The sequence below is a fragment of the Anomalospiza imberbis genome, chromosome 1 (assembly GCF_031753505.1).
Source record: "Anomalospiza imberbis isolate Cuckoo-Finch-1a 21T00152 chromosome 1, ASM3175350v1, whole genome shotgun sequence".
NCBI lineage: Eukaryota > Metazoa > Chordata > Aves > Passeriformes > Viduidae > Anomalospiza > Anomalospiza imberbis.
In genome coordinates, this window is record NC_089681.1 from 61605522 (window position 1) to 61631105 (window position 25584).

At 38.4% G+C, this 25584-nt stretch overlaps 1 protein-coding gene across 1 annotated transcript in view; it reads right to left on the reverse strand.

The window, feature by feature from the left end:
• TMEFF1 (transmembrane protein with EGF like and two follistatin like domains 1) overlaps positions 1-25584 on the reverse strand; it is a 113336-nt gene that overhangs the window by 46435 nt on the left and 41317 nt on the right. The gene's annotated exons all lie outside the window — the stretch shown is intronic.

Below are 25584 nucleotides of genomic sequence, written 5' to 3' on the forward strand. Positions count from 1 at the left end.
AGGAAGTAGAAAAGCTGAACCATCAGAATTTCTCTGCCTGGTTTTTCAGTCTCTGCCATGGACATATTGTTATCCTTCAGACTAAAAATAAACCCAACTGTGTTTAAACTACTGTTATTTGCTTGCACTGTAGGAGCTAGAGTAATGAACTAGAGATCTGTGTCTTAGTTCCTGCATAAAAATGTGGAGCACAAGTGGCAGCTCCCGTCACCATAAGCTTGCAGCAGAGGCACAGCTGGCAAGAGCGAAACCAAGGGGTTTTACACATCAACTGCATAGGCACTAGCTCCAGCACAAAGGTCTCCTAATTAGCTTCAAGCTCTTTTTGGACATCACAATCCAAGGCTAGTTTTAAAGGAGAATAAATATATTATTTTGAAATAAGTATTTGATTTGAATTATTTATAGGAAAAAGAGCAAAACAAAGCACAAGTGGGATAATGGAAGTGGTCAGTGTCCACCTAAATGTGAGTTCATCAGGCTGTGTGGGAACCGTGCTGGTACCATTGATTCCAATGAAAAGGTGAAAATAACACTGAGGTCTCTGGAAAAATCCCCCGACACTCTTAAGTGAGCAGTGAAATCAGAGGATATGATTCAAAGATGTCTGTGCTACAGTTCAAGCCAGAAACCTTCAGGACTACATAGCAAGTATGATCCACTAAAGAGGTTCACTGACAGTGGTGTGATTTAAAATGATGTCTGTGACTTTTAATAAGCAAGCCCTATCCAGAAAACTGGCTTAAAGAAAGAACTGAACACCAGCCATTCAGAAATGGGGAAAGGTAGGTCAAAAGCAGAAGGAAATAATCCTTGTTGCCACTGAGAGTCTTAAATAGTCAATCAGCCTCCTCCTCGGAGCAGTATCAGCACTTTGGTATGACAGTGATAGACATCCTGGAAAACTGCTCCTATGTGTTTACATACGCCTACACATATCATTTATATAAATAAATAAATAAATAAACAATAATTACTGCAATAAATTTAACCACTTTTGCCACATGCTTCTATATTTAACAGAGCATAATTATGTATCTTTTATGGCACTGAAGTGACAGGATTACAGGTCAATGAAAAGTCCAGTTATAATCCACATATTTTTTTGTCAGCCATGAGAAAAAATTGAGAAACATATTGATTCTTTTCCCTCTATATGTCCATCACTCCCAAAAGCATAAATGAGGAGGGCAATGTCTGTAATAAAGGGCAGATAGGTATCCTGGTTGCCATCACAACCCCGTGCCTGTGTTCTCTAATGTTATTCTTAATGTCACCGTTTATCAAGCGTGACTGCTGCATTGTAGGGACCAAGTTAATGTGACAGAACATCGCAGCTTTTCAATTTAATGTGTTCATAACTCCCTCCTGAAGGAAATGTGCATTTCTTTCTCTTCATGAAGGTCTGTTCCACGAAGATGAACAAACTATCAAAATTAATTAAGGGGAAATGATTGTCATATCTGAAAGAAGGGTCCACCTTTAGGTGATACCACATTTGAGAAAATGCAGTTCTAAAAAGGAATAACCATACAGTCAAATTAGACCATGCACTGCTTTCAAAATACAGTGTTCATCAGGTCAGGAAAGAAATCAGATGTTGGTCCCCCCTGCTCAACTCTCAGCTGAGCACGCTGGACTCAGTGCTTTGCAACATCCCACCCCCTGTTCCTGACTGGCAGAAGAAACCCCTGGGCAGCTGCAACTCTTGCTTGAATTTCTGTGAGTCTCCACAATGTCCAACTGCCTAAGCAGTGTAGTGCAGACTTTTCCTCAATATTGGTGTTCCCTCAGTCTGGAGAGGGCACAAAAACATCCAGAAAGGAGCCCATTCACCACAGTGGTGGGCAAGGACCTCACTTTTTTGCAGAGGGGAAGGAGGCGGTGGGCTCAGAAAGAGAGGTCAGATAGCAATTCAGCATCAAGGCTGAACTCGAGATGTATTTGTTCGTAGCTTATTTCTCTGCCTGCAAAAGCCAGAGAGAAAGGGAAATATTTCAGAAAAAAACTAAGAGAAATTGTATGAAGATGGGAGTGCAGAATTAGCTCAGAATTAGCTCTCTCACTCCAAGGAAAAAAGACATCTGGCTTTGGTTTTGATTCCAAAGGAGGACAGAAAGGACAATTTTCTTTTAATGGTTACTTCATTTTAGGCATGGGCTGTTTTTCTTTCCATATAAATGATAAATACTGATTAAAAGCTTTATGGCATTAAACGAACACTGAGCAGCAAAGGTCATGCAGAGACCAGGGGACAATATGATTTTCCAAAGTCGTACAAAAACAAGATATCCTGGTGACTGGCACTTGAACATGACAGATGAACTTTATTCTATGACAGGATGTCATCTAATCCCTTATTCCATTCAGTGGCAAATTCCAGCAACAGAGAAATCAGGCCTCCAACATGTGCATGATTACATCTGATGGAATCACAGGTACCGGGAAGTGCAGTGGCTGCAATTACTTCCACATCCACAGCATTCCGCTCAAAAAGGAATACATGTGGATGGGTGGATGGATGTTAAAAGAGTGATGTGAGGAGGAACTGTAGATGTCTTGCATGTCTGAAATGTGCTTTTTTTTCAGTGAATTCCCCACAGACACAGAATTAAAATGGAGTCTCTGCAATTATTTCCAGAAGAGTGGAATCATCGTTGTAAGAACAGATCCAAAAGAAGAGCAAGAATATGTAGCAAATGGTTTAGGGTAATTTCTTGCATGTTTCTTTAATGCCTATTGTAACTCGTTTCCTTGACTTCCAGCATATATAAATAAGAGAAAGCCTCAGTGTGACTCATTAGGCACACTGAGAATATGCTAGGTAGTAATACATCAATTCCCAAGAGAAAATATAATTAGTGCAATTAAATCAGGCTTCCAAATTTATGACAAAATTAATCTCCAAAGACCTGAAATGAGGTATTAAAAATGATTTGCTAGTATCTGTTCAGCCAATACACTTCCTGGTTGTGTGAGGCCTGACTGGCACAGAGCAACTTGCAACGACCTACAGCAAGGTCTTCTGGATTTGTCTTTTTTCTCTGTCGAAAAGAATTCATTTTGTGAAAATTTGTTACATCACTAAAAATGAGGAGAGACTTCTCCATTTTGACTCTTTTCAGAGAATGTGAAGTACAGCTCAATACAACTAGCTGTAGATTGACTTTTTGCCTGTGACTTCAAAATGCATTTCTCTGAGGCTCTTGTTATAAGGTAAATTACATGTCAAAATGCTGAACATGAGGATGAAATCAAACATGTTGTTTCCATCCGGATGCCTCAAGAATAAAGTAGAATCTAAGATGAGCAAATCTGTTTGCTTTGCTTTTTCAAAACTTGTGTTTCTCCTGGGTTGGCAATAGTACATAGTAATGATGAATGGATATAAGGAACCAAAAAATACCTTTCTCACATGAAAGTGAAGGTGTGAATATTGCAGCTGTGCCTGAGAAAAAAAACTCTCTCTGCCTGCCTGTCTGTTTTCTCTTTCTATGGGTAAGATTCCAAACAGTAGAGGTGTTGGGACCCCTTGTTGCCTTTTGCTCTTGACCCATGGGTTTGGCAAAAAAGGGGAAGCAACTTCCACCATTTTCATTAGAGGGAAAAGGATTTTCTGTCCTCCAAGCAGTTTGTTCTTTGTGAAGCCAAGCTTTAAATTAGGATGTAAGACCTCTTGTGGAGGTCATATACAGACACATACACATAGACAGACCTGGGAGAGTTTGCAATATGTCTGTAACTCTACAGCCCAATAGAACCCCCAAAGTTGTAAGAACTTGAGTCAATATTGGCTTGGAAAAGGGGCTCAGGAGAAATTATGTTGTGTAAGAATATGTTAGAGCACACAAAGTCTAGTGGAGATAGTGATGTTATGACTGGAGCTCTCAGGACCACAAAACAGAGTCAAAGAAGGCAAAATCTGATGAACAGAAAACCTATAACTTGCTCTGTTTTGGGAGTCAATCTTATGACTCTGGATTGGCTTGGGCATATCACTGGCTTTTTTTTTTTGTTTTGTTTTGTTTTTGCCAAATTATTTATAAAAGAATGGAGAATTTAATGGGGGAAAAAAAACACCCAACAAAATCTTTCCCTTATAAAGGGAATTATAAAGCTGAGGTGCTCACACAAGAAGTACAGTAATAACCTGAGTCTTAAATCGAGCTCTTGAATAAATCTTTACCTGCCAGTCACAACCTTTGCCACACAACAAAGATGATACTCAAAACCAGGCCTCTGATCCCATGTTTCCCAAAGACAGCCTGCCCACTTCAACCAGGTGAGTTTGAATGGCACTGCAAAAAAAACTTATCCAGGGAAGTGTTTTGTGTGTCCCTGGAATACCTCTGCTCACCTCCTGCTGCCAGCTCAGAACAAAACTGCACAGTTCTCCTGTAAATCCTACCCATCGCTTGCAGACATACGAGCATCCCATATGGTAGTGGCTTCAGTCACTTTAGATTTCCATCACCTACAGAGACTCTGACATTGGTTCAGACACTTAGCTCACATGCACACATCTATACATAAACATTTACATTTAGATGTCTTAATCTACAAGGTCAGCTCCATCCCATAGCTTTTCAAAGTACATTCAGACTAGCCATTCCTGCAGGGAGTCATGCAAATACTTACAGAGCTGTTTCACCCAGGCTCTGAACAGAAAGCATAATTGTGGGAACTTCCTAATATCTAGGAAAGGTATATATTAGGAAAAATACCTTAAAAATACCTAAGCCTCCCCTGACACAGCTTCATGCCTTTCCATCAGGTCCTGTCACTTTTCACCAGAGAGGAGATCAGTGCCTGCCCCTCTCTTTCCCCTCGTGAGGAAGGTGCAGACCACGAGGAGGTCTCCCCTCAGTCTCTACTTCCCCAGGCTGAACAGACCAAGTGACCTCAGCCACTCCTTGTGTGGCTTCCTGTCTAGACCCTTGACTCTTTCCCCATCCTTCTTGCCCTCCTTGGGACGTTGCTGGCTTTAGCACTGCAACCAAAGGAGAAAGTGGCTTTTCTTGATTCATCAGTTAGAGAACAAAATATAACTAAGACACTGGAACCACGAGCTTCCCAAGTATGTATTGTTGATAAAACCTGAGATTAACCTTTATTTAATAATTAATAAACAAGCTCTGCATTACATTTTCCAGAGCATTCTATTATCCTCATGTTTCAGCAGTTGTGGTTTATGTAAATCATAATAATTTGCATTGTAGAGTTTATGTTTGCTGATTTTCTTCTCAGAAATTGTCATAGGTTATGGGTGAAGAGAGCAGACAGGCCCCTCAGACAAAATTAGCAATTACTTGTCCAAATAAATAATACTTACTTGTGTCAAACAAGGCAAAGCAAGACAGAATGGGTCATACTATCTTGCTCAAATGAAAAATTACGTTTTTTAGAAAAGAAAACAGACAATAAGACAAACTACTGGGAAATAATTCAGAGAGAAGAAGGATGCCCTTCAGACACAGCATATCCTCTTTGAAGATGGCTGTTGCCACAGATTTGAGGTGATAATTTAGCAAAAAAAAATTATAAGAAATTAAGAATGTGGAAAGTAGAAAGAGAAGAACAATAAAAAGAATTTTTAAAGAAAGGTAATCAGAGAAGAAAAAAAGAAAAATGAAAATATAACGCAAGAAAATCTAAAACATCTAAAACATAATGTAAGCTTTAAATAATTAAACTAGTTAAAAGTAATTTAAATGTCCTTTTCATGATGTGATATGCCATAGTTTTCATTCAGACTTGAATTAAAAGAAAACAATTCACTGGGACAGCCAAGAGGTTATATGAAAAAAAAATTTAAATGAAAAAAATTATTAAAATTAATTTACTCTAAAAAAACCTAGACGACTGTAATCTAACAGCACGCAAGTACTCCCAAATTTTTTTTAATTGGTCAGTTGATGGATGCCTTATGTGGCTGATGGCAAATCTGCTGTTTTGAAAACAATCTTAGGCAGTATTAGAGGATAGCAAAACCTGTTTTGCTGTGTCTCAGTCAATATTTAATGCTCAATTGTGCAGAAAGAAAAAATAAAGCTGTTCTTTGGCTCTTGAAAATGCTATCTGAGTGAATAAAGCTTGAAATATTTCCCTAAAACTACTTTTACAAGACTGCATTAGCTTTTGATTGCTTAAGTGCTGTCCAATTTATCTAGGATGATTATACTTTTACGTTTCAAATCACCATAGTTTCCTTTTTGAACAGAGGAAAACTGAATGCATACATGCTGCTGAAGCAATTAGTATTCTTGTACACAATAGGAAACCAAGGCAATTTTTAACAACTAGCACTCACACAGCAAGGTAACAAGACAGGCTTTGAACCTGAGAGTCTCCCACACTGCAATATTCACATTGCTAGTGTGCCTGAGATTAACTGTATTCAGTGTGAAAAAAGTAAGGAAAAGTGCCATAGCAACGAATGTTTGTATGACAGCTCCATCAAAATATTGTGTGGTACATTTCTGTTTCCATCAAGGAAAAAAAAAAAAAACTTGCAGAGAAAGTTAACTTCTTTCTTATATTAAAAGCTTTGGCAATATTTCAGAAATTCTATATAATCTGTAGGTGAATATGTAACCAAATGGTACAAATTGACGAGCTGTGCAGTTGGTTGGAGATAGGGATACATGTGGTAGGTACCTAGAATTATTTTCCTTCTCATAAACACTTTTGTATCAAGGTCAGGCAGTAGAGCAATCTGGCCTTCAGGAACTCAATCTGGTGTGCTTCTCTGTCAGCATCTAACCAGGACACTGACTTTAAAACTTGCTTGCAAAGCAGAATATGTGTTACTACAAAAAATTATTGACTATGATTATGCAAGGCCATTATACAAAAGTAAGCACGTCATTGCATATTTTTACATAAAATTAAAATAAAGTATTAGAAAAGGAACATGTTCATATAGCATATTTACAGCAAGATTGATTAAAACATATATTATCAACCTTCAGTCTCTAAGGAAACCAAGGCTGTGCAGGAGCTGCAACTTTCCAGACAGGTTGGTTTGTTCCTATAACTTCTGCACTCACTGGGGCATTTAAGCCAAATCTGACAGCAGGGGAGGCCTGGGACACTGATCTTCCTACAGGCTAATGGAAAATCAGTGGCTGCTTGGAGAAAGGGGGTCTAATGTCTCCACTGCCAGTTGGAGGAATTCAGGGCATGTCCTGGTTTCAGCTAAGGTAGAGTAAATTTCTTCTCAGTAGGTGTTACAGTGCTGTTTTGGATTCAGAATGAGAATGATGTTGATAATACAGTGATGTTTCGGGTTTTCGTTATGTTTCTCTCAAGTCGAGGACATTAGTTTCCTTGTCTCATGCCCTGCTAGTGAGGAGGTGCACAAAAGAAACTATGAGAGAGCACAGCTGGGACAGGTGACCCAAACCAACCAAAGGGATATTCCACACCATAGAACATCAGGCCCAGTATATAACATGGGGGGAGTAACCTGAAAGGGCAGCTGATCTGGGCTCAGGAAGGAGGGTCTGGCATCAGTCAGTGGGTGGAGAGCAATTGCATTGTGCATCACTTGTTTTTTTCCCTTCTTATTGTCATTATTATTTACCATTGTTACTGTATTTTACTTTAATTTCAATTATTGAACCGTTCTTATCTCAACATACAAGTTTTACTTTGATTTTCCTCCACATTCCACTGGGGCTTGGGAGGAAATTGAGAGAGGGTTAAGGAGTGGCTGCATGGTGCTTAATCTCCAGCTGTAATTAAAGCCATGACACTGGGACAAGGCCCATGCAACCAGAGCACAAACCCATGTGATGTGTTTCTTTTCACAAACACAAGCAAATAAGTGGGTCTTATTGACTCTTCTCCACTCATGGCACTGTCGTGTTCCTCACCATAGTAAGACTCAGAAATTTAGACTTGGATCTTGTAAACACATGGACTTTCAGGATACAGGCAAACTTGTGCTGCTGAAGGCTAATGCCTATACAAATGGATTTATTCTGGTAGGTTAACTTTAAAAATAGTGCTCTTACACTTCACCAGCCTTTGACAACTAATGGGACTCCTAGGAAATTTTTCATTTGGGTAAATTATACTGTTAAGCCTTGACAGCTGTGCAGTATGTGCAATTACAGTCAGTGGGAAAATGTCATTTGTCCTTGCTCCCTTAATGTTCCCTTGCTTTCTTGCTCTGTCTCTCAGTTTGCAGAGTAGATGGTCAAATAGCCAAAACATTTGCAAGCAATTTAGTAAGGGTCTTTGTCTCTCCTCTCCCCTGCCTTCCAAGCTGGGGAGCTTCTCTGGCTTTCCAGCATCATTGCCCGTATAAGAACGCATCCAGCAAGTACAGTGTTCCCATGGAAGCTATAGCTTTGGTTAATGAGTTCTTGCCCTGAAGAAATCTTTCTATGCCAATTACAAACCAAGGTGAACTCCAGTCCTGGTCATGAAGTAAATCTGACTGTTACTTCCCTACGCAAGCTGTTCAGACACTGAAACAACAGATCCCTCATTTATACTCCCGAAGAACCTGAATCCAATTAAAATAGTGGTAAAAATGAACACTAAATCAACTAATAATCTTCCACAAACATTGCAGGGAATTTCTTCTTTGATCTGCAGGTGACATATGTAACTCAAGTTGATTTCTAAATTGGAATATAATATGGGTCAAATTCGGATCCCATTCCTTGCACAAAACTCAAAGGCAGAGAGTCCAGGGACCACCTAGCCAGATTAAGAGCCAGAATAGAGATGTCCTCATCTATTGGGTCTCCAGAATTACAATATTGGTATCCAGGTAGGGGATGGATGGCTGATGGTTCTACCTCGCCCTGGTGTTAATTCCTGAGCGCCTTCTGTTTTCTGCTCCTCGCTTTCATTTTTTCTACAGCAGAAGAGAAACAAGCCATGGTGTGAGCAGACAAGAAGATGCCAAGAAAATACAGCCTTTCTATAACCATGTCATTCATCTGACCACTGCCTACAGAGCTCCAGGATGCAGTCAGAGAACGGAGTCTTCATCTCTGTGAGCAAGAGTAAGGGAAGTGTTTAAAGGGCCTGATCACGAGGTTTATTGTCATTGTTGAAACAAGGGCTGCAGTCAGCAGAAACCTGATCACATCAGAAGTATGTCCATTTGCCACAAAGCACATATATCTTCTTCACTCTCAAGGTCATGTCAATTTATGTTTGTCTTCAAGTCCGAGCACGAAAAGAACTGAACTCTATATGTGGATTGATACTTTCCTCTAAGCAAAGCTATGGAAGTGACTTGGCTTCTTGTTTGTTTTACTTCATTTTAAAGACATTTGGGGGAAATCAAAGCCAATTATAATTCCTTGTTAACCTCCCCGCTTTCTCTTTCCCTTATTCTTCTTGTGGTTTCACTGTCAGAGAGATATTTAAAGAGCAGTGGAGTCTTGGTCCTTGAAAGCTCCACGGAAACTGTATTCACAGTTGTGGAACAGCCTCCCAGGTTGTCATGTGGGGATGAGTTGATCTTCTGGGAGCCATTATTTCAAATTCAATAATGATTTTTTAAAAATAAAATCTCTCCCAAGTATAATGGAAAGCACTTAGAGGGAACTGCTAGCTTTTCATGGATGAACCAACACATCTACTGACATAGATAATACTGCACAACTCAGATTATTACACATGCTCTGCATATTACACACATTATGCATGATTGCCGACAACTGTATGTTTCTTGGGGGAAAAAAAGAGAAATATTTTTTAAAATGAGACATAAATATATGCACATGGATTCAAACCCCATATTTTCAGTAAAATATGTTTTCTTAGTTTACTTTTGGCTCCAATGCTACTACTAATTCCCTTTTAGTTTTCCATTTATCACAACATTTTTCCTTTAGAGATAAAAAAAAATGAAGAAGAAAACTCTCTGGAATGGAAAGTCCTTGCATTTCTCACCTACAAACCCTAGAAAAAGAGGTGTCTGTTGGCGAATTTTCTATAAAAACACTATTTACTATGAAATGGTGTTCAATGTCCATTGAACCTTGTCCAGGAACAAGTGTATTTGAAAAGGTGTCCTATAAATGCCGGCACAGAGACTTAACCATGAGCATTTGTGATATCTAAATAAGTTGAATGGAACTGATTATGTGCAAGACAAAGAATGTCCTTAAGTGCTTGTGGATCAAGGACACAAGCAATTTTTTGAGGATTTGATTTTTATGCAGAAAGCAATTAACTTGACTTAGGTTTTTGTCTATCAGTTACAAATGTATAGAATTACAGAGTGGAGGATTTTTTTAAAGCACTGTTTATTTGCCAGGTTTGAAACTTTCCCTTAAAAGCAGCAGAAAATATCTGACAAAAAGTTGTCAGATAGTGTATTAATCTTAATTATTCACTCTCTACAGGGAAAATGCTGCTGTCTGCAATACCATTTGATAGTGGAAATCTATAATGTGACTTCAAATAGCTTAAATTTTAGATATTACTCATTACTCCCAGTTACTATCATTATCAGCTATATGAAATACCTAGAGGCTGCAGTGAAGATCAGAGCTCCCTTCTGAAAGGCATGGGTGAGAAGCAGCCCATTACTTACAGCATAAGTACAGAAGCCATACAAATTGTGATAAAAATTAGATAATATAATTTCCCTTTCAGTGGATGTGATTAAGGAAGAAATAGAGGGAAGGATTTATCCAAGGTGGCAACACAAGGCCAAGGCAGGATGCCACAATAGAACTTGTCCCTGTCCAGTTGTTTTGCTACAAGGTCATCTTTTCTCAGTCTCATCACCTTTCCTTTAATAGAAATATTTTCAACACCACAGCTAGAAAATCACTGTGATCACCAAAAATGGAGCAGACACAAAAGGATTTAGGCAGTACATGTTAAATAATTTAAAAAATGAGAGAAAAAAAATCCTAACTCGCTAAGGCTACTAATGCTAACTAAAGAGTTATGTTGATGTATTAAATGCAGCTTGGAGGACTCATTTGCTGTATTCAAATAGCTGATAATCACTGCTCAGAATTCAAACTGTGCTGCTGTGATAGAGCCTAATGCAGACAGTGCCATGCAAACCCAGAAATGTGTCTCATAGTCCCACTGGGAAAAACTTGTTTGTTCAGGAACACAACACTGTAGGGGGTTGGCTCTTGTGCAGCAGCACATGGAAATATGGAGGAGCCTGAACAAGCTTTTGGGATGTGCTTTGCCCGAGGGAGGGTGGGACAGGGGGATAAAGAAGAGGGTAAGTTTGGCTTAAATCAAGTACAGACTATTTTTTAGAGAAGACACTGTCTTTACAAGGGTGTGAGGAAGAGGACCAATGCTTGCAGCTCCACCCTATGTGGTCTCCTCTGACAGGGCAGTTGGTGTCCCTGTGAACTCAGGACCAGTTTTCTACTGGAAACACCCCGTCTCACACGCTCTCTCTTTCCAGTCAACTGAGATTTTCTGGACCTGATCCATTTCTTGCATAAAGTGTACGAGAAACCACTCCTGCAAGGCTCAGCTATGAGCGTAGCTCAAGGCTGACTGAACATGGGGAGAAACCTGCTGTATCTAGAATATCCAACTGACATTTTCCAAAAATGTCAGCACATCACCTGTCATCAGAAGATGATGGGGGCAGCAAAGGTTTTGAACTTCTAGCACGATCTGAAAACTGTAAACTTGTCATAAATCTTATTTCTAACTTTGCAGAAGTGGAAGGGCCTGCCAAACTTATACACAAATTCATGAAGAAAAAATTAAATTTCATGTCTGCATAACCACCACACTAGAGAGACTACAGATCTAACTTGACAGGCTGTGGTCACAGGATAGTAAGATCTTAATTCCAGAACCAAATTTCAAATTTATTTCAAGTTAGTAGTGCCTCACACCCATTTTCTATCTGGAAGGGTCTGCCTTGCTTTCCCCAGAGAAAATCAGGAAAGCATTTCCCATGTCACAAATACTCTTTCTGTGCTACTCCTGGAAACTCTTCTGACAGCTCTGAGGGGTAGGCCACCATCTCCAGCTGAGTAAATAAGGGGATGGGTGGGTTGAACCCTTGGTGAAGGATTCAGCATTACCACTGCTCATCTGCACCAGCGTTTTCAATGTTAATAGAGACTGATAGAGCTGAGGCAAAAGAAAAACTTTCAGAAAACAGTCTTCTTGCACTGATAATGATTATGAATGTTTTCCATAACCTCAGCCAAGATCTTTGGGGGAGTCCTCCACTGAAACTTCTGATCAATTCTTCATACACAGAATTACTGAAAGGCCTGTGAAAACAAATAACTGGAAACATCTTCCCTCCAATTCCCTAATGCCATTCACAAGAGTTTCATATAAACACAACCTTACTTGTAACCAGGTGAGGGAAATCAGCAGGCCCTCATGGCCATCTCTTACATATTATATTCTGCTCCCAGCAGCTGTAAATTCAACACTTCGCTAGGCATTAAATTTACTCTCAAGAAACATTTTCTAAGAGAGGGGACAGAGTTATTGCACTATTGCAGCTGTGCAGTCAGATGGCAGTGTGCCAGAATTCCAACAAAATTTTAAATTAGAAATCAAACTATCTGCTATAGGTTGAAAAAAGGGGTTCTTATGTCCAGGCTCCCCCCTTAGTTTTGTAATTTCCCTGGTACCGAAATGCATGGTCTGGTGTGCCACAGATGTCACATGCTTTCCAACGACTTCTTATTTGCAGCTGATAAGCACTGGAATTTCTTAAATGTTGAAGAGAATCAGGAATTACTTCTTAAATGGCATTATGTCCTGCTATTACTCAGTCTGTGACAAAGCAGGGTAGTACTTTTCAAAAACTTCCAGTTATTTTGGGATACTCCCAATAATAAAATCTGCTGAGGTTTACTTACTTGCTACTTGAAACAGGATCAACAAGGAGAACCCAATGTTTTTTTACCACCTGCATCCTAACTAGCTCTTCAACCAATAGTTAGAGCTGGTGTATCTTTAAATATGATCATAAACTGTTTAAGAGCTTCTTTGAAACGTATAAAAAAATGAAAATGTCTTCAGATAGGAAATCATATTTTTGGGGCCTGACCTTCATATGAAAATATTATGGCATTCTTAATAAATGCAAGACAGGAAACATTTTATTGATGCTTGAATATTGTACTGCTTTTATGTAATTCTAAATCACAGCCTAAAAAATGGTAGAAAAGTACAAAAATGGACCTGAGGTATCACACTGTACATTCATGGATGGGAAAACACACAATGCATTGGATCCAAGATGAGTACGGCAGGTCCTGACAATAAAATGCGCACGTCAGTAGCTCATTTAATCAATGGTGAAGATCAACACTAAAAGAAGGATTCTGTTTAAGTGTATATTCTAATACTGAATTTTAATTGTATATATCATTATAACCTCCCATGTATTATTCAAATGATCACTCCTGTTCCTATTTTTGCTATACAAAGTGGGGAGAAGAACAAAGCCCCTGAATTGTATCTAGAGCCACGGATTGACTCAATAGCTACTTCAAAGGCCAGTTACACTTATCAATATTAAACTTATATAAAAAAAAAATTGAATTCACTGTTTCTCCTGACAGATAAAAGACTCAGACTTTATAGGGGATATTTTCATAGCCCATGGGCCACCTCTTTCTTTCCTCTTCTTCATTCTGCACAATGCTCTATGAAATGTTTGGGGCCTCTGGGTCCATTAAATGCACATCTTTAAAGCATTCTGACTCAAAGGGCCCCGTGGTTAGGCTGAAAGAGCTCCCTTCTCCAATGTGAAATGGCACCAGAGACACTCTAAAAGTGTTTAAATCCCAAACACCATGTCTGCACCTGAGCTCAGCCCTTGTGCACACAACACAGATATTTGTAATATCTACTGGGCAGAACAGTGTTTTTACCAGAATGCTCTTTGAAATGTGAAGACATAGCTGACATATACCTTTAGAATACTAAAAAAAAAAATCACAAAAACTACTATTAGCGAAGTCACATTTCCATACCCTTTTAGGATTACTACAGAGAAGTGTCATGGAAATTTAGCCAATTTTTAGCACATCCCAAGTACATTTTAGTAGCTTTTATAAAGAGATCATATTGACTACTGATGGGTAATTATGAGTCACTTAATCAACTTTATATTCCTGTAATATTTATGTCACAGTGTGCAGGTTTCCTGCAAAAACTGGTTTGGGGCTAATCTCTTGATGATTTTGTGGCTGTGGAAAAACATTCTGTCTACATGAAGCTGTCTGAAACATTAAGATATCAAACACATAAATCTGCTGTTGTGCCACTGCAGGACTTCAAAAATACTATTAATATGTATTCTGTAATACCTAAGATGTCCACAGGACTTTAAAACAGATGAACACAAATTTCAAAGGCAAGGTAAATATTAATTCAGTTAGATCAAAATACAGAAAGAATAGATAATGAAGAGCAGTGCCAAGAGTCAGATAAAGGATGACAGGGATTAACAATAAACAAGATGAAAAACTCTTAGGAGAGGTTCAATAGTTCCTCTTAGCTGTCCCTCATAATAAGGGTTTTCAGCATTGTTTACTGGCCATGTTATCTTTTTAAAACTGATTACAAATCATAAATTTAATATCTTTATTCTAAATTTAGGCTTTAGACTCTCATTAAAAGCTTTCACAGCTGGGTACTTCTAGAAGGTTTGGGGGGAAAGATTGGGCTAGAAGCACTCGCTGTTTGGAACAGCGTGAGTCTTTTATGAGTTTTTTGCTGGTGCCATGCAATTTTACAGTTTTTCATGCATTTCCTTACAGCTCATGCAGCTTTTGGGAAGAGCTGCAACACAGCTTGTGTTGGGTCTTGGGAAAGACCCAACACATTAAGAAGAAAACCCAACGCTTTGTGTGGAATGCCATCGTACGACACTTACTGATACACTTATACAAAACCCCTCTGCTGCCTTCCCAGGCCGTTGCACTGAAGATGCCTGAGCCACGGCTTTGTAGGGAGAGCAATGAGTGGCTCCAGTGCTGAGCACACAAACCAAAGCTGTCCTAGGATCACTCCTTCAGCATACAGGGGAGAGGCAACATAGGACTGAACTCTACCACTTCTAAATAGCTCAGGAACTCCAAAACCTCAGAGGCATCCAAAGAAATGTGCTTTCTCTCCTTATTGTATACATTTCTTCTTCTCATATTAACCTCAGTCATCCTGCATTGCTCAGCTGGCCAGTATCCTTCAGCAAATGGAAAGGACCTTTAAATAAGGTAAGACTGTAAGACTTAGTGATCAGCTGAGTTCACTCATCCTCTCTGTTTCCAACCCTACTGTAAGGTTCGGTGCATCTTCCTTATTTTTGGATACAAATAAAAAACCCACCTTTGACAAAGTCCCATTTTCACTGATAACCATGAACTGATATGATTAAGATTGTTGAAAGTATCCATAATTCAATGCTAGTATTAAAATAGAAAAACAAAAATGTGCTGAAAATTTTATCTTTAAGAAGCATCGTGTAGAAACCATCAGCCATTTAAAACCTATTATGGTGGGTAGGGAAATTTTATTTTATTTTATCTGTGAATGATCCCAGCTTCATTCTTTCTTTATCCATATCTTATCTTTCTTTTCTTAGAATTTTCACCTCATCCTAATTTTTGGAGCAACTTAGGATCAGCTTCCATCTTGGAACTTAGCTTGGAACACATTGTCAGCCAATACTTTGGAGAGGAAACTGGACTGCAAAAAGCAATTTAGAATGTGTAAAAATTAATTATAATAATCTTAAAGAAAATAAGTAAGAAATTGCATTAAAATGGATTATAGGTAGTTGTAGGCTATACTTATAGTAACTACCTTACAGTTTTAAACCTACTTTCATAAACAAATTTAGACAATAAAGACAGTAGCAAACCTGAAGCAAGAAAAAAATGATATGAAAGTACAATTGTGCAACAAGAGTCTACTTCATATATCCTTAAACTTATAGGCAATGATGGGTCAGTAGATCTGCCTTTGGAGAGACTGGCTGCAAATAGAGCATATTTTCTACATGTATGGGTAAAGTTTATGCTTATATTTTTTGTCTTATAGAACTGAAACAACTTCTCTTGCCACAAGAGTTGAGCACAAATTACTTTATCTGAGTAACAAGATGGTGACATTCTCTGAGTCTGTCTCTTGAGCCCTTTTTCTAACCTATTATATGTGGTTCAAACAATTCTTTAGGTAGGCTATTAAAAATAAATGTAACATTTCCCTTCCTCTTCCCAGTATCTTCATTTGAGATCTAACTCTTCCGTGATGTCTGAAAGCAAAGAACTATACAATATATTACAGATATAAAAATACTGCTGCACTCAACATGGGAGACTTTTTTCTCTTTCAGAGTACCTGAATGTACTGAATGCAAGAAGTACTACTTCTTGCAGCCTTTCCTCACCATTATAGCATCTGTGCTTCCTGTGTCTGACATTTCAAATATGTCTTAAAGAATCTTAAGGATCTTGGGCCCTAGCTTTTTTAAATGGCATTTGAAAATGATTTTTTGAATGATGCTCACTAAATATTACAACTTTTTAATTGCATTATTTATATTTTAAATACTATTTTATTCATATATTTTTAGCATCTTTTTGCAATAGCTTTCTACTACACATTATCTATGATAAAAAATAAACAATACACTCTCTCACAATAAACTCTCTCACCTTCTGCATCTGAGCAGCTGAGACATGCCTTAGACGTGTCTCAGCTGCTTAAGAAGGAAATGTGAATACAGGGCAAAAGAGAATTTCCCAGCACTTTCTAAACAGCCCCCCAGTATAGATAACCAGGGGTTCATGGCTGCAGCAGCTGTCATGAGTGCTTCTGCCCTGTCACCTGAGTGAAAATTCAGATTATTTAACCCTCCAAAAATTCAACAAATCATGGAAAGAGAAAATGGAAATGCATACTGGTTTTATACCTGGTGGCTATAGTTCAGATTATTTTAGATCCAAAATCCTTTGGGCAAGGATTCCTCCTGTAGGTTCCACATGACGGAGAATAGAGAAGACTATGACAGAAGCAAGGGGGAAACCACAAACTACAGCATTAAGATTTTTTAAATCATTATTTAATACACAGGACCACAGTCAGCCATATGGAAGGCACTGTCCACAAATACAATGGCTGGTAGTTCACAAGCAAAGAGCAAGAAAGAGCCTTTAGAAAATACAAAAATGCCACAAAAACAAAACAGCTTCTTTGCCTGAGTGTTTACTGTGAGCACTGGGGAGAGGTTCCTTCCTTATACACAAAAGCTTGGTACCAGATAACTGGTAAACTTAGTTTCCCAATTTGTGTAGGGTTCCTGAACAGTGTTCCCAAGCAAATTAGCAGAAAAGCAGCCAGAAGAGCCAAACTGTAGCAGAAAAAAAATCACAAAACAAATATGGAAGAGCCAGGATGACTTTGCAAAAGGGACCTGTACCAGAGAAAACTGCTGGACTCCTTTGAAAGAGTACAGGAACAGGTGGACAAGGGAGATCCCCAGATGCCTAAATGTGCACTTGATAAAAGCCTTCATCAAAAACTTTAAATAAGCTAATGCACCAAAGGGCTGGTCACATGGAGAAAGGGTTGGCTAACTCCCCAAAAACATTAGGCCATGGACAGTCACTTTCAGATCAGATGGATGTACCCAGTGGAGGTCAAGAGAGGTCTGTGTTCAGCCTTGTTTTTCAATCTGTTCCTGAAAGATTGGAAAGGGTATGAAGAGCAAGGTGAAAAGACTTTCTGGTTATGTCAGGGTGCTAAAACAGATGGCTAATGGAAAAGTTGAAGAAATCTTGCAAGACTGAATGACTGGATTATAAAATACCTGATGTAATTCAATGCAGATAAATGAAAAGGAAACCATATGGAGAAAAATGCAACTTTCTTCACACATACATATTAGAGATACATCCTGAGACTGTTATTACCATTTAAGAACAAAATGCTGGTGTTCTAATAGACAGTTTTACAAAAATGTCAAGTCTGAACTTAATAGTGGTAAAACCCCCTAGACTGAATGTTATGAATTGTTAGGGAGAGAACAAAGCATAAAGAGTACGTTATTATGCCTCTATATAATCTAGAGTGCCTTTTTAATAATGTGTGCAGTTGGGTCCATTATTGCAAAAAGAATATAGAATGGAAAAAAGAGTTTGGAGACAACAAAAGAAGATGAAAAACACCAAACCTAGCTCTTCTGTAGCAAAAATGGAATCCAAACACAGTTGTTTTCCTCTCCAAAGATAATCCTAAATATGTACCAGAACTCAGCATGTTTTTATGCAGCTGCTGTACAATGATACTCCTGATGTTTACAGCTGTAAAGCAATTAGAAACATTTGGTTGAAAATCACCATGTAGATAATAACATTATTATCCACTGTCTTTAAAAGAGAAAGGGGAAAAACTTTTTGGAAACTACTATGAAGTCTTAGTGGTGTGTCACAAACTAAGTTTAAGGCACAGTCTTCTAAATTACCCTACACAATTTCTCCTTCTTTTCACTAAGAGTCTCACAGTCTCTAAAAAGGCTGTTTAGCTTCCTCCCGAGATAAAGAAAAAACCCCAAAATACTATTTTTATTCTTTTTTACTATGTGCACTCCTAGCCATGTCCATTCCCACTCCCGCCACTCAGTGCAACTCAGAGAACAGCATTTTCTCAGCATGGATGTTAGAGAGGAAAAGAAAAAAATTCTAGGGATATAATCTGTGCCAATCTAGGGATATAATCTTTGTGGTCTCCATCTGGCATAATTTTGGCAGCATTTTGGCTGCCTCCCAAGAGGCACTTGGGTAGTTAACTTGCTACTGTAGGAGCACAACATTCAAGCCAGCTCCACACTGCTTCTTTTACTGTGCCAATCTCCAGTCCATGAGCTTGGATCTACCAGCGTTTTGCTGAAGTGATTGACCATTTTGGCCAAATACATCTCATTAAGACCTAATCTAGGCAGACATCATACTCCCTCATCTTCCTCTACCTTCCCCACTAGGAGCCCTGACACAACTCCCCCTGGTTTTCCACCTCCTCTGGCTTCCCCAGCTCAGGCTGAGATCCTCACTATATGCTATAGCAACAGGGCAGACACTTGCAGTCTTCTCATACACTGCCTTACACTGGCAGGGCACTACAAAAATCAGACACAAGTCTTTCCTTGTGTGATGTCAGCATGACTTCCTGCAGCTGACCCAGAGCAGCCACCATGCCTCTTCTCTAGGGAGGCAACAGAAACCAGAGAAGGACTTAAAAGGGAAGAGGGACAGAGAGGAATTCTCAGAGAGCTGAAGCTGTAACCACAGATTCTTATGCTTCACTGCTTACCTGAGTCAGGCCTGCAGGTGCCCTGGGCATTGGACATCTTTTCTCAAGCTCTGTTGGTGTATATCACAAGAAAACTGAAACATGCTGCTCCTGGTTCTAAGTGTGCAACTTTACATGGAAAGGTAAAATACCCAGTCTTATGATGCATATATCAGAATAGGTTTTAGAATAATATTTTTAAGTTTTATTTATGGGACACTTTTTATAAGCAGGTGATTGTGTATTTGAGGAAACATCTGTGCATTTATATGTGCAAGTTTACTCTATATTTCACCTCTCTAAAATTGAGTCCAAATGGCAAGAAAGATAAGCTGAAGCCTTCCCTTTACCCACAGATAAACACAGCGTGATTAAAGTATTCTTCCAGCATCGTAATGATTCAGGTAATAATAGAAAAGGGTAGTCCCTCCTTCCAATGTGGGGAAGATGGAATTCAGCTGGACTTTTCTCCAGCTTACTGAGTTCCCTTAGCATTCACCACCCGCCGTATCACAGACATGTCTCCGTGCCACCTGTGACACATTGCATCCTAAGCCAAATACACTATCTAGGGATTTTATATGGAATAAAACTGGTGGGAAGGACTGGAGGAGAAGCAGGCAGCTATTACCCACAAAGCTGAAAGGTAAGTTAGTAGTGAATATGAGACCATGTTTTCCTGAAGTTCAGACAAGAGGTCTGCAGTTTAGAATCCTTAGGACTACAAATGCTTGTATTGAGTTTCAGTATTTGAGGCACCACACAGAAATGCTTTCACATATGAAGAGCCATCAAATATGTCATCAGTATTATGTTACAAATGATTGAAATGATACCACTTCTCATAAGCAATGAAGATACTTTCCCAGCATCATTTCTCAGTTTAAGTTACTAAATGCAACTACAGCATGACTTCAAATTTTAGGGTCAAAGCATATTATACAGTAAGGCAGGTGGTTCAATGAGATTTTCACGGTGTAAAGAGGTACCCTAAGTGAAGTTACTTGAGAGCCTTGCTATAAACACATTTTAGTCCAAGGGTGAATTCTCTGAAGAGTCATAAGCACTTGAAGACAAAGGGACTAAAATAAATAATGTCTCCTCAACCATAACTGCTGAATACTGGGAGAGATATTAAAATAAAATGCCATGACAGTTTATCAGGTGAACAAAATTGCAACCTTTATGTTTGCACCTCCTTTTTCAATCAGGGTCTTCCATCTGTGAATGTGGCAGTGATTAACTTTTCTTGCTACACCTAGAAGATGTGCTGCTACTCACTGAGCACCCTATGCCATGGCACACAGAGAAAACAAAGAGAACAACAGGTTGGTAATTCACTGGCCCCACAGAACCAAATATTTAGGCCTTTTAAAGCAATCTGGGATGTGGGGGAGGGAAAAATGAAGGCTGAAGTAGAAGGGACAGGTCAGGGAAAGCAAAAGGGATGTCCAGGAAAGCCTGGGACATGATTATCTAGTTACTTTAAGGCAAAGATTCTTACAAGCAGAAGAAGATGGTCCCTACTTCAGACAGACAACCTGCAGTGGTGAATGAGACACAGCTCACCACTGTTCACCAGCCCGGGGCCCCAGAGTGTCCCCCAGCCACCCTGCTCAGGGGCAGAGTCCTTCCTGAAAGACTGGACTCACCCAGAAACATGGCCTGGATATCCAGAGCACTGGCAAAACAAAAGATCTATGCTGTAAAGTCAACATGGAAACAATGAGTCTCAAAGAAAAGTATTGAAATAAATAATTTTGACTGAGGAAACTGGAGATATGCTCCATTAGGCATAACTTCTTGCAGTGCTTTCTTAGACCTTTTTTTTCATCCTTATTTTCTTTTCTTCTTTTTTTTTTTTTTTAATTGAAGAATTTTCTTGCTTTCTTTATATTAATCAGACTTCTTGAGGAGTTACTGTCCTGTGGTGTTAGGAATTTCCAAGATAGGAGAAACAAGTGAAAAAAAATGAAAACAAACCAAACACATTGTCCTCCTGAATGGTAATGTTCAAAGTTGCATATATAACAATGTTCTGTATCCCTGGTGTTAAAAAAATTCCCCTGTAGATACTCACATTCCTTGAACAGTACATAATTTATCACAGTTTCTTTTAGAAAGTGCTGGGGAACATTTTAAGTGTCCAACAATATATTTATTTGTTTTATTTTTTCCTATTGGGGCAGAACTTCAATATTAATACTTTTGGGGTCCAGTGGGATTTTCAAGAGCTCTCTTTGGCCAATTTAGTCTCATGGACTTCAAATAAAAACAGGATGATAAGCATATTTGAAGAACCTATACTAGAAGTAAACTTGACTAAATGGGGAAGTTCTTGAGCCAAATTTGGAAGCTGTATCCACTTATATTAGGAATATATTTGACATCCTGGTAGTAATTATTTCCATATTTAACAGTTTGAGATGGATGCTCAACTGAATTTTCTTTATGAAAATATATGTCTGGATACCACCAAGAGTATCTTAAAATCTCAAGATTCTCAATCTTTTTCTCAAGTCTGAGAAAAAGAACCTGAAAGTACTAAGTTCCAGGCAGAATGTGCCCTGTCTGCTCTGCATGTACTGTTAAATATAAATCAACTAAAGTACAAATCAATAGCACCATTTTAAAAGCTCTAAGATGTTTTGCCTTGAACTCTGTTTTTTTGTCTCACCTGGCCAAGTGTGGAAACAAAAGCAAGCCTTCACAGACAGAGGTGAAAACCATGCATGTCTTTCCTTTCTCCTTCCCTCCACTTCATCCTCTGAAGCAGAAAAACCAGTATCCCACCTCTGAGGAAGCACTCATTTCCATGCCTACCAGAGTACAGCTGAGAAAAGGCAGTGAGGCAGGGACTAAGGAAAACAGAAAAAGAATATATTTCATCTGAAATCTCATACAACACAGGTAACATTCAAGGGTGGGGGAATAACTATATCCTTTCCAAAAGCCCAGGAGTGTAAAGAAGCACAGGTCATCATTATTAAAAGCCTGAAGTGGATTGCACACTGCTTGAAAAGCTTAAGAAGTCTTCTCATTTACAAGTAAGAACTGCAAATGATCACAGTGCTTTACAATTTGACTCCATCTAAATAATTCAATATTCATTGTGTCTGATATAAAGCAGACTTCCACTGCAATTATATTAAATCCAAATTAATTAATACTGAAACCTGTTCTCCAGTAAAATAATGCAATATTATTTAATATTTTCTTCCCCCTGAATATATGTTTATATTTTGGTTATAGACACTCACAGTCTTCCAGTGAATTCTCATGCTGTGTTACACGGTGTTGCATCTGCAATGTGTTCTCCTGAGATTGGAAAGCTAGCATGCAACTCATTGTAAATGTCAGAGTTTGCTCAGGACAAGTAGTAACAGATATGTAGCTGAAGAATGAGATGCTTCTCTAAAGCCCTAAAGATTTAAAAGGAAATTATGATATTCTTCAGAGAAAAAGAGGATGTTCTTCAAAAGTTCCTGGATCAGAATTGAAACCCAATGCTAGTCTTGGACACAGCCCCTGTGCTAATAGAGTGCTTTGTCAGAGTAATTGCCAAGTAGATGTTCAAAAAAGATAGCTTCTAGCTAACTTGGAGGTGTCTGGCTATTAAAAATGGGTTTTAAAATTCCCACACCTTTTTCCAAAGATATTAGGTTCTAATTATTGTGTTTAATTATGGTTCAATCTCAGCAAAGCTACGTTATTTTAGATAACTCTAGGTTACTGTGGCTTTATCTATTTAGCTTTGCTTGACCACCATCAACAGGAATAAAGCCAGGAGACACCCTGGCCCTCTTGAATTAATTCAGTTCTCTTCCAGCTTTAAAGATAAGGAACCAACAGCCATTCCTACACCCTAAGTACAGACACAAGCAGCCAGGCATTGCTGCCACCATCATCAACAATAATTATTCAGCTCTGCAGTTACAGGTGTGCACAGAACTGCAGGTCACTCAGGAATGTTCCACCCTAAGGCATACAGTAAGCTGCTTTTCAAACCCAAATACAAGGCACAGGCTGAAAAACAAAGCTCTTAGGAGTGTGAGAGAACGAAATTGCAGGGATGAAGGTACCCAGTGTTTCCCATGAAGGAAGGAGAGCAAGGAGATCTGGGTTTTATCAGAGCATGGTAAAAGAGAGGAACTGAAGAGGAGCCACTGAAGAAAGTGCTGATGGTGAGATGGTGGTTCTGGGTTGAAGTGTGAAAGCCAGGTAGAAGGCATGAATTGCCATTTGCATGAAGGAAATTGCAGTGCAGAAAACTAATGAGGATTGAATAAGTTGATGCCTCTCAGTCCACTGTCCTGCTTCCCATAAAATTACCCAGAGAGCACAGGCAGCATCAGTAGTACATAAGCCTGTACTTAAAAGAGTTTTGACAAAAACTTTTTCAAAATATTCTTCCAGTCATTTGTTACAAAAGAAACCTAAATTCTGATTGAGAAGATACTGTTGGCAACATTCAATGGAAAGAGAGCTTGCCAGTTCTTCCATCAGCAGCATCTTATAAAGCATGTTCTAGGGAATTTCCAATGGGAGTAGAAGTAGGCCAGTCAAAACACCATAAATAAAATACAAAGGAAGACAAAAATCCCACCACTTGAAGGACAAGATTTAAACTGCTTTCATTGTAACTGTGATATCAATAATCTTTTAAACCATCATTTTTCCTTTGCTTAATTATGCAAAATATGTTGGGTTGGTTGTGGGAAGAGAGAGAGTAAGGGATTGCTCATGCTTACCATTAAAAAATAAAGCAGTTTTCTAAGCATAGTATCTCAGTGGCAACAGTAGAACAAGACTGGGGCAACCTGTAAGACTCGACAAACATCAAAGGGAATTCAGACTAAGGGGAAATTCCCTCTTTTCTTGAACTTCAAGACAAAGATGGATGGTGGAAAGAGGGCAGAATTCTCATTGTTTATAAAGTAAGAAGCTTATAGCAATTTTAACATTTTCTCAGAAACATACAGGTCTGGGTAACGCAGTCAGACTCCCAAATAAAAAACTTTAAAATAGCATGGCTTTTGCTAATAATAAATCACTCTCTTGTACCTAGATGGATTGTGCACAATATCAATGGTTTTGAAAAAAAAAATTCCTTTCACCTGAACCTCAGCTGATCTTTCTTAGCCTATGGAGTACTTGTGAGTTCTGCTGATAATGTTTTGCCACACAAACAGAGACTGGAATCCCCTGAACTGACAGAGAGGACACTGGCTGCTTCTTTATTGCTCCTAGAGCACAATAACAGAAGCCATGAAAAATCTGTCTCCTCCAAATTGTCTTGTCAAAGGTAGAGTCTTCCTTTTTCAAGAAAATATCATTCACAAAATGCTTTTGAATTGTAGATTTTCATTTCCATTCACATTTAACTGGCTCATCCAAGAGAAATACCTTCTAATAACAATTTATTTTCCTTCTCATATATATAATCACTATTATTTTGTCTTATTTTAGTATTCTGTTCCTCTGAAAATAAAAATGGAATTATTAAATTTAAACAACTACTTGTCAATAAAACCTCAGTGAAATTCATCAGGAATGCTAATGCTTACCTGCAAATAAAAAGATTCACATAAAGCAAAATCTTTTTGTATAAACTCCCATTATTCAAGTATTATGCCATTATATATTGTGTCTCTTAATTAGAAAAGCATTCTTAGAGCTTGCTATTTTATTTTAAAAGCACGTAAGCATTTTTGCCATCATCTTAAGACTGGAAACAAAATCTTTGTATTTTACAATAAAAAATTTACCCTTCAATAATTACAGAAAAGTGGAAGATATGCTTCTTTGTTATCTTGGGTAAATTACTATAATCATATTGGAATTGCAATAGGTTTTCCGGTATCAGTTTTCTCAACCTCCCTCATAACACTACCTTAGTGCTAATTTAAATTGTCATTCCCAAATCTAAATTTATTTGTAAAACTAACCTCAATACCAAAAGGATATAATTTTTGGAATAGTCTTTGCAGTGTGAAAATCACAGAAAATAGGGTTAGAATAAAACAATACCCAGATCTGTAATCTTCTATTATCCTGTCACTTATCTGGCATTGGTAAATGCAACCAGAGTTTTATTCAGCTCATGTCCCCACTGCTCAGGGCTATGCATCTGACATTTGTGCATTTCGTCCATTTATCTATAAGCTATTGAAATGTTTCCTGATATAAAATGTGCTTTTTTGGTTGGTTTTTTCTTTTGCTTTTTTTGTTCTGTTGGTGGTCTTTTTTGTTTGAGTTTTTTTTTTTTTTAATGGAAAAAAGGAAAATAAATTA